This window comes from Coloeus monedula (assembly GCF_965178545.1).
Source record: "Coloeus monedula genome assembly, chromosome: 4".
Taxonomy (NCBI): Eukaryota; Metazoa; Chordata; class Aves; order Passeriformes; family Corvidae; genus Coloeus; species Coloeus monedula.
This window is the reverse complement of record NC_138784.1, coordinates 45,426,928-45,436,009: the sequence shown is the minus strand read 5'-3', so window position 1 is coordinate 45,436,009 and position 9,082 is coordinate 45,426,928.

The following is a 9,082-nucleotide window of genomic DNA, read 5'->3' as shown; positions in this document are numbered from 1 at the left end:
GCTTTTATCAAAGATCTTTTGACTTCACTGCTACCAGCCTTACACAGGAATGGTCAAAGGACTCCACCATAAATTGTAGGACTACTTAATTTCATTTTAAGTACATGCCACGTAATTACATTGCTAAGACAAATTCATTCTGCAGGCTATGTTGGTGCTAATTGCAAATAAAAAGAAGGCAAAAGAAGAGAGCTCAAAAGAGACGTAAATCTTTAAAATGCATAAAATCCAATTTGGGGACCTCAGTACATATATAAAAGAGGAAAAAAAAAGTAAATTGGATCAGATATTCAAATAATTCCTTTTATGACCCTTAGCATAATGGCAGCACGTGTGTGTGTCTGTGCGCATATAGAAATAGAGTGCTTATGTGTGTCTGTAGACACATCATATATCTATGTACTGAAGATAAGAAGGAGGATCAGTTGATCCAGGTAGGAAAAAAAAAAGACTGTCAGATCTCAATTACTTAAGTTTTTGCTACATCTGAACACAAAAGTACAAATGAAGCTTGGTCGGTTTACCTTTCAGTAATGACATTGGTGTTCCTCTTGAGCGAAAGGTCATTTTGCCTTGAGGGATTGGGAATGAAAAATAGCAGCTCAAATTATTGAAAAGCGATTATGGAGAATTTTTCAGTCTAAATCTTTTGAAAGTAAATTCCAGTTTTGTGACTTCAGGAGTATTTGAGGACTTTTTTTTATAGGTTCACAGACCATTTCTCGTGCCATAATCAGGTTTTGCCCAGGAACCTGCTGGTCATCAGGGATGTGCAGCTGTTTGACAGCTTTCCTGTGCACACTTGGCAGGAGTTGTTCTCTTCTTGGTGGCTTCTCCCTCTGCCCAGCTCTGGAGTGAGGAGAGGAGTCTCTTGTCATCAGCAGATGCCTGTTCTTCAAGGGTTTCACAATTAATTCCTTTCTTCCGTACTCCCAGTGCTTGGGAAATTTTGGACAATGTCCTTTGTATATAATTGGAATAAATCAACATGTAAAATTACAGAAGATGACAGTAAAATGGTATATTTAATCTTTTTCTGTTGACTCATATGGTTCAAAAATTGCCTCTCCTGTTTTTCCCTCTCTTTTCACCAAGGCCTGCCCTTTTTCCTTATTGAATGGCCAAAATGTTTTTTCCACTCCTTATCTTTAAAAAGCTTACTTTCTTTTCCATTCATCCTTTTTTTTTTTTTTTTTTTTTTTTTTTGGTCTTTGTCTGTCACACAGCACAGGTTTATACTTACTGCTTTGTCTGAGAGATGGGCCTTGGGTAAAGGCCTAAATTCCTCATGAGTGCAATTAGTAGTAGTCTTTATACCTTGCCTTCAAAATTTGTTTTCACAGGTCACCTGATCTGGCTGTGTCTGCTTTGGGTTAGGTGGCTTGTGGAAAAATCCTGAATACGTTTGTCTTGCAGAAAAAATTATGATTTATAGCTTTGTCCATAAGGAGGAAACAGAGAGAAAAAGGAGAAAGTATAACAGACATCAAAGATTATTTTAGACATCTTGTGTGCTGCCAATATCATTCTGTGTAACTTTCATTTTACAATTCATTATGACTAGTTCAGGAATTCACAGGTGTTTACAATACTAAAAATGAGCTAGCACCAGCTTTGGGGTGCACTCAGAGCTTTAGAGCTATGGAGAGGCTCTATAGATTTGTTTCAGTAGGAACTTGGCAAATGCTGGAAGAAGGACTGATGGTCCCATGTTAACTGCTTTTAAGTGCTGCTACTCTGATGTGTTACACTGTCAACTTATATTTATTTTTCACCGTATTTGTTGTGCCTTGGATGAAAAAATTACTTGTTGAATAATTAACCCACTGTATATCCTGCTATTTTGTTCTCACTGGGGAAATAATGACTATTGCTTGTTGTAAGGAAGGTTAGAAATTAATAAAAAGTTTCAGACCCATCTGTAATAATAGGGATGACACAGCTGAAGCATTGTCACATAGGACTTTCTCATCTTCACAGTTTGAGTGTTTTCTGGAGGGCAAAATGTCACTGTTGATGGCAGTACTCTCAGTGACTGGCGCACAGAAACTAATGTAGCTTTCTAATACCAATAAACATTAATTAGGGTCTTGAAAGATAAAGATGATCAGAACCTTCAAGTACAGCCACAACTCAAATGGGAGATAATGACCGAATGAGACCTTGGGTGAGAAATTTGGTCAATTTTTTTAGAAGGCAAGATATTTTATGAAGACAGATAAAAGCTTCACAAAAAAAAAAAAAAAAGAAAAAAAAAGACATACAGGAGAATCATTGAAAAAAAATTTAATAATTTAAAAATTACTCATAGATTGTGTGCCAGTTATTCCATTAATATGATTTTTGGAATTAATCCCTTTAGACTTTTAAACTATATATCTGTTGCTAAAAAGAGAGCAGGCACGAACTAGAGTGCTGGACTGTGATCATGCCTCTCGCGAAATAGCTGGCAGACAACTGGCATGATAATGACCCAGGTCAATTAGCACTTTTTGAGAGGTGGCTGGGCAAGGGAGATTTTATGCAACAGGGACAATTTCCAAAATCAATATGCACGAATGAGGGTTTGCTTCTCTCCTCTCAGGACAGGTCTCCAAAACCATTCCAGGAATTTCTAAAACAACTATAGTCTCTTAATCCCTAATTTAGTGGAGTAAAACACAACACACCTCAAAAGCAAGGACCATCAGTTTCATATGGGTAACATGCCACTATGAGGGGCTGTAAATTAACTCTTAAAATATTTCAGACCTTTAAGCTTAAGAAAACAGCAGGAATGAGAACCATGATTCAGAAGCACAAGGTTCTATTTGCATGCACTTGGAGGACACCCAGGACTCAGCACTGTGAAGAATGATTGTAGCTTTCTAGGCCCTTTTATTTAGCTGTGGGTGGGTAGTCTTGGAGACTTTCTCTATGTCTATGCCAAATGTTTTTTGAAATGCCCAGCTCTTTGGTAGATTTCTTTCTTATGTTCTCTTGCTCTCTGGCACCTGGGTAATGACACTATTTTATTACTATTCTTTTAATTTCACTTGTTGCATACTTATTTATGCAGCCCTAGGTAATCTTTAGCAGTAAGCATCCTTGAAAATTTAATTTCACTAGCAAGATATATAGGAACAGATTTTTATATTCCTCCTTTTTCCACCTACATATTCGTTACTCTATTCCCAGTGAACATAATGCTGACACTTTAACTATAGTATCCTCTTTATCACTTTCCTCTTTGTATGTTGGCAGTACTTTGCATACCAACATCACATATTCCAGAAGTTCCTTCTGTTTCTGAAGAAAAGACATTATCATACCTCAACACTTGTCACTTTCCACCCTTAACTGTCTTTAGCCTTTTGCTAAACAACACTAAACATTCTCCTCAACAGCACTTTTCATAGAATGAGAGATACAATTAACGCTGATTGGACTGGTAGCTTCTCCTAGACTCGGCCTTGCAGCTCAGAAAATGTCATTACTAGTGCTTTAAGATACAAATAAAAAAGTCTTTTCATGTGGAAGAATATTTCCTGACTACTATACCTTCATTTGCCAACGTGATACTTGGGAACCGAGCTGCATTACCATACCTATAAAAAGAGCAATCATAGCAGTGCAAGCAGCCTTGACTGCCAATATGTCTTAGTAACCTTTTTTATTATAGCAGTGCTGTTACTGCCACAATAGGTTAGGGTATGTCACCATTTCTATTATGTTTGAAACTACATTCTTCAGAGCTTTATAACTTTCATACTGTGATAAACATTGAACTGAATCTTTATATGTGGTTGTCAGATGAATAGATGAAGACATAGTGGCTGGATCTTGGGTGTTATATTACAACAAAGTGGTAAAAAAGACAAGAGCAAGTAGATTTCTCTTAATTTTTGATAGGGCAAAATTTAAACATTAGTAAAAGGGAGCATAAAATTTACTCTGAAATTAGGCTCACTGTTTTTCTACCTGAAAAGAAGATTCCTCTGTTATCTGAGTGAAGTAGAACTAAAATCCAAGAGCTACTAAGACCTAGGATGATATTACATTTTTACCACTTCTGTAGATTAAACAAGGAAGTTTTTCTCTACTGGGGAATACTCCTTGCAAGAGCTGGCAGAACAACACGTTCAGGGTGTGGGCGGGTGGTTCTGAGGGATGTCTGGCAATACTGACAGGAATGCTAACAGGCAGAGTGTGAAAGAAATGAAAAAACCGCATATCCGACGAAATAATGTTAATGAACTCTTTTAAGAGGGTCATGGCATTCCTCCATCCCATGGGTACCTCTCTGCAATTTTCTGTGCAGTGCATGAACTGATACAATAAGCCAAGATTACAAATATGTAGCCCTCCTCATCAAAGATGACAAAGCAAGTGCTTCCAGCTAAGATATTAATTTTAATTCCCAAATCCAGGCAATATTTGGAGAAGTGAAAAAAAAGACACTTAAACAGTCTAGGAGAAGCTACCAGTCCAATCAGCGTTAATTGTATCTCTCATTCTATGAAAAGTGCTGTTGAGGAGAATGTTTAGTGTTGTTTAGCAAAAGCGTACTTGGATATCACGTTGCCAGGGTAGTTATCCATATCAAGTCATTAAGAAGGCAAATCCTGCAATCCACAGACTGAAAAACAGATGCTTCTTCCTTCCAGAAACTCCTGCCACCTTTCCATCATGTCTTTGTGTATCCACAGGTCCCTATGCCAATTCCCAGCTGAGTGAGGTAGCACTCAGCTTGGCCTCTCTGTGTTTGGATGTGTTCATACCCACATCCTGAATATCTGTCAGTATCTCTGAGTATGTTCAGGGCAGCAAATGAATTCCAGCATAAAATCAAAGTGAAAAAAAAAAGTCTGCTCGCAACACCTGCATGATGCAAACCTTAAAATGGTACTTTCTTATTTTTCCAAGATTTGATTTTGTTCTTTTAAGTAAAGTCAAATAGACTACAGCAGGACACAGCTGATTATGAGGAGCATTCTTTAAACTGCAACACTGTCCCAAACCCACTGACAAGATTATAAGGGAACAAACTTTGCAAACTGTGGGGAGATCTCCTTCCCAGTGGAGATAAAAATGCTCATGTGATGTTAGAGGATTTCCTGAGATTCACAGGCACCATCATGTAACAATAAACAGCAAACATTAGAAATAAACTTTTAAAAATTATTTGGCTTATCTATACTCATCTTTCACCTTGATTGCCCTGAATATTTTACTATTTGACTATTTTATAGTTAAATATTGAACCTCCCTGAGAGTCCTTGTGTAAATTTAACTTCACATTTAAGAGATGCACTGTGTTTTTAAAGCATGAATATTTACACCAGATGTATTGCATGCTTAGGTGAGAGAAGAAAAAACACAGTGTTACCTTGAGCAATGACAGCTGAGCAGTAAAGATCACATTTAGCCCAGCAGTCCCTTCTAACTCTTGAATTCTCATGCACAGTCCAGTCTTGACTCCATGCTGGGGCAGACACTGTGCTTTCTCTTCTGTAGCTTAGTTTCAGCTTGAAAGGTACTTGTGTGAATAAACCAGGGCAAAATTAAAATAGGACTACATGGTGTGCTGGAAAGCATATCTACTTTGCTGGTCAGTAAACACACATTTTTCTATTTACTGTTTATATAATCACAGAGAAAGCTTTACAAGAAACCTGCAGATTTAAGTCATCAAAAGTAATTTTTTTTCAATAATTAACGAGATTTAGGAAATGTAATCTGCTCACAGATATTCCACTGCACAATCATGTTAAATGCATTCTTATGCGTTTATATATACACTGTTTGATTAAACTTGATTTCTATTATAGTGGAAATTATTTATATAAAATAATTTTTTATGGGAAAAGGTGCATTTGCATTGGAAAACCAAATGCAGAAGTGAAATTAATCAAATAACAGAAATTTACCCTGTGGGTGGAATAAACCAATATTTCCTGGTTTATATTTTTAAGAAGCTATTTACAAATTAATCACAAGCAGAAATGATTCAGAGAAACTGGTTATAGAGCTAAAAATGAATGTATGTTTTACATACATTTACATATGTTTTGCAGCCTGCTACAGGCAGTGTATAAACTAAGACATGAACTTTAATTAATATAGATATTGAACATTATTCACACTTTCTAGCAGTCATCTGAATTTGAAGCTCTTTGCATAAAAATTTAATCTATTTTTGCAAGAATGAAATAGTGTGAAAAAGCACTGATATACTCATAATATAATTTTGCATAACATATTAAAGGTAAATGATCATCAGTACAAATCTGATTATTAAGGAAACAACTCAACAGAGAAACAAAGAGAAAATAGAGCAGCTAAGGAAACCAGTAATGTGGGTTGATAAGATTTGTACAATTATGTTTGTCTCTTTGGTTTAATTACAAGGTAAGATATTAGTATACATCATTTTTATTGAGCTGGAAGGAAAGCTTTGCTCAATACATTGTACAAAATAATAAGGTGTCCTTGAATTTCTGTGTGTTTGTCACTAAGAAAATGTATTCCTGAGGTTATGGCTGTGATTTACAGCAAACAAATGTAATCAAATTATTTCTTAGAAAGTTATATTGCATCTGTTAATATTTATAAAACAAATCATGCGCTGGATTTTTGCAGTGGATGATTGCTGTGGTGCAGAATCACTGTGAAAGCTGGATTGATCACAAGAAAGAAGATACAAAATGCTTATCTATACTTACTAAATGAGATAACAGCATATGAAAATATTAAAGCTGCATTACTGTTCCTCATTTCCCCAACCCTTTCCACTATTAATTTAGCATCAAAGATGGTGCTTTTCTGCACTCTCAGTGATTAATTTTTCATTTCCAGACCAATGGTGTATTTGTTTTCTACCTATTAAAAAGTCTTTAATTCCAACCCCATATATTTTATTGCAATATTATTGATAAACATTATCTGAATAGTGCAGCCCTGAATTCTTGGAAATTTTTTTTTCTTGAACAACAAGCACTAGAAAAATCAGGATATTAATATTTTTCCAGAGAAAGATTTATCAAATATGTATTCTCTTTGATTATAACAGTATTTCTTGACAAATATGGATCCTGAATCCAAACAAAAAAAGATGTAAAATGACATTTTATCATATTTCCATTCAGCATCATCTATAGTTCACTCACATATTCTAGGCACAAAAGTAACATGAGAATTACAATGTTAGACAAAATGTATGAATACATTTCATTAAATATTGGCCTAAATTTCATGAGAGGTTTTCCCTACATTTTATTTATCAAAGTAATTGGAGACCCAATGTTTTTTTTGCATTGCATTTACTAAATGTCGCTTTTGCCTTGAAGTTTCATCAATGCCTAAACACTTAAAATTAATTCTTGTGCAAAATGAGAAATCACTTCAGTGTTATGTGTTGATCAGAAGACAGATGTATGCCTTTTATTTTATCCTCAGATATCTGTTCCCAAGATCTCACTTTTTCATCCCAGTTCAGTATTTCTTTATTAATTTGAGTACATGCAAGGATATGTAATTTTCTTGCTTTAAGACATTTTTAGAGGTGGATGCTCTAGAATGAGTTACTTCCCCTTTAGTTTTAACCAATCCCTTTTCACCAATAAGGAGAGATGAATAAGAGTAGATATAAGTGAAATAATAACAGTTTACTAAAAAAATGAAACTGCAACAGGTAAAAAATAAGAGTAATATTCACTAGTTACAAAGTTGCTGGAATCTCATGGACTCACTGGGTCTTAGAGAGACAGTAACAATTTTGGGCACAGATAGATATGGAATACAATAAACTTTTTGATTACCCAGGACAGTAATCATTAATTTGCAAATGCTTCTACTAATCCTCTTGCATCCACAGGCTCTACTTTGTAATCCCAGCATATTACTTAATGTGCCCAATGAAAATCTGTCATTATATATGTGCCAGGGGACTGGCACATTGTGGGTACTGCTGTGAGCCAGGGGACCTTGAGGATGATGCCAGCTGTGTGCTTAATCCTTACTGGGCACCTCTAGCCTTGACAGTACTAATGTTACATTTGTTCAATCAATTTATTCAATAAAAAAAAGCAGCTTAGTACTACACTGCTAAATGTCAAACGTTTTGATATCAGCTATTCAGAAAGGCATGTGTTCAGCTTAAACAGGTGTTGGTGACACACCTGTGCTGGTAGTACTTGGAAGTCAAGACCTGAAGGTGTTCAAAGGTCTCAGCTGCTGTTAAAGGCAATTATCAGAATCAGACACACAAGCGTCCATAAATTGGTAGTGACTTTCCTTGAAATTCTGTTACTAGCTGCAAGAGCTAGACTCATACTATGTTGGTGTTAATTTTTTATGAAATATAGATGTGAAAATGTCTGAATCTAGAAGACAACAAAACACAATATAATTCCCTGACTGTTAGAAATTCAGAGCTGCGTTGACTCCCGTAACCACTATTCCTCTTTGTGAGTTTTCTTTCCAATAACCCTTTGGGTTTGTTTTAATGCGAAATATTCCTGGGATCAAAAGGTGATTTGGCATAACAATGGACAGGAGGCAGGTAATGTTGTGTTGGGAACATTTGTGAGCACTCATTTTGTCTGATCTCAAACATTCAGCCTTTGTGCAGCTGTTGGTGTAGGTAGAGTCTGGGTGGAGGATCTTTGGAGATTAATAGGACTACCATGACAATCTCCTTATCTGAGAGCTGAGAGAGACTTTTCACTGTGCTTAACTTCTGCACAACAGAACAGTACCATCCATGGATAAAGAACTCTCTCTAATTCTAGAAAATTCTATGGTTGGATAATTCTTGAAGAAAATTTTCTTCTTTTATGTCACAAGCAATTTTGAAGGAAAGTTTAAGGAAAAGTATCTTGGGAAAACTAGAAACCTTTAGAAAATAAAAATTTACCCTATCCCAGGATATTAACACATTATTGAGGCAGGGGCTGTTCCTGTGCTTCTATCTGATGGGAAATTCTGTGCAAAGTTATTTTTAATGATTCATTTCAGAAAGACGAAATTATTTTTCAGCATGTATGATCCAAGCAAGACTGCAAGTGTTTAATAACTAATTAAAACCTACATAAAAGATGAG